Consider the following 2,017-nt stretch of genomic DNA (forward strand, 5'->3'; position numbering starts at 1 on the left):
GACTTGACCTTTTTGGGAGGAGAGATATTTTATGATGAGATGAGGTGTTGCTTTAATTGAGGCACGTGGAATGAGATGATTGGCTGAGAGTTGCAGATCGTAATGTTATCTAGATTTCCTGTTGGCGGTTGAATTTGGATATTGAGCAATTAATTAATAAATTGCGTTAAATATGGTTTCACTTTCACGTGCTTTTTACACGCGGCTCACGTGATGATTTTTATAATTACTACATAAATTATTTAAAATTCAAAATAATGTGTGACCTCATTATAAATCCCAAGCAACGCGAACGGATTGTCAATTCATGTACACTTTTTATTTTTTCAATTATGTTCAAAAGTTTACTGCCATGTTTGGCCCCATTAATTTTAATTCAATTACATTTCATTTTTCTCTCTTATTTTCAATTACACAATTTTTCATAAAATAATATTACACGTAAATTGAAAATATTTTTTTCTTTTTCAACCACTCATTTTTCAAAAAAATAATATTCCACCCATTCTAAAAAAAGATTAAACCCTAATCTTAAGGGTCCCTCACCACTCCCGCGCTAGAGTATCGTGAGGGAGGTAAATCGCAAGTTATGCCTCTAAGGGTATAGGGTGGAAGGCTGCTTGTACACTTGCATTTACCCAAAAGCCAAATCCATATTTCAGAATTCAAACCCTTGACGCAGCAGCCTCAAGCAAAATTGAATTTCTCCACCCTCCCCTTTTACCACTTGGAGATGTGTCCTGGGGGCCTATTCCACCCATTCTCATTGACCCAAATGGGGGCTAAACGGATTCACAAAGACAATCTTATACTTTTACAGATTGCTTCAGGAAAATTTGGACAATAGGGCCCTCCTTGACCTTGTGGTTGGTTCAAGGAAATTAACAGTTTGAGATGTTACACTAGGGACGGATCCAAGTTTGAATTTAAGATCGGGATAAAAAATTTTAAGCCCGGCTAATACGCGAAAAAAAAAGTTTATTCATTAAAAATCTATTTTTACAAAAAAAAATAAAGAAAATTACCCTAAAAAAAATTAATTGGACCAGGTTCCCCGTCCCCTCTCCCCTAAATCCGTTCCTATGTTACACAAAGCGTGTGTTTGAATCTCATTTTTAATGAGCTTTCTTATTTTTTAACAGTACTTAATTCTTAAAAAATTATGCAGTGCACGGTGTATTGACAAGCAAAATAATTGTTGCAAAAAACTTTTTAATTCAAATGTCAAAAACACCCTCATTTTTTAAAACCAATTTCCAAAAATATCCCACCCATTCCTTCAGTTTTAAATAATCTCCCACCATTTTTTTTTGAAGGGTACACTAGGAACACATATTCTTGGACTTGCACATTTTCCCAAAAGTCAACCTTGCTGTGTTTTTCTCATAATTTCTGAGAATGTGGCCCCCACAGATTCAGAAAATGAAATTGTCCAAAAAATCATTTGAATGGGGTTCAAACAGGGAAATACCTCAAATTGACCTAAATAAAGGAAGGATTTTTCAAAATAGCCTTTGACTTTTTTAAACATTTTGGATTACCTAAAATACCCTTAAACAAATATTAAAAAACAACCCTTTATCCAATATAAATCTTCTATTTAAGTCCTTAAAAAATTAACATATAATTTTTCTAAAAATTTGTGAGAATTATTAATGACTAATCATAAAATAGAAAAATCCAAATATAAGAGAGGACCATATAATATAAAAAAGGTTGTTAAAAATAAAAAAGAAATTAAGTTTGAAAAAGAAATTGATAAGATAGGATATCAAGAACAATTATATGCATCACAAGAAATATTAAAATGCTTCAAAAAAAACTTATTAGAAAATTTTGCTAAAGGAATTGTTAGAACAATAATTATAAAAGATATACAAGATATTATAGATAAATTGGAAAAAAGGAAGAAAAATATTTCAAAATTTGATATACCTTTTAGAACAGATATAGATATGATAACAGATATTGATATTATAAATTCTCAAACATTATTAGACTTTGAAGAATTACTTAA

The sequence above is a fragment of the Olea europaea genome, chromosome 12, assembly GCF_002742605.1.
Source record: "Olea europaea var. sylvestris chromosome 12, O_europaea_v1, whole genome shotgun sequence".
In the NCBI taxonomy this organism is placed as follows: domain Eukaryota; kingdom Viridiplantae; phylum Streptophyta; class Magnoliopsida; order Lamiales; family Oleaceae; genus Olea; species Olea europaea.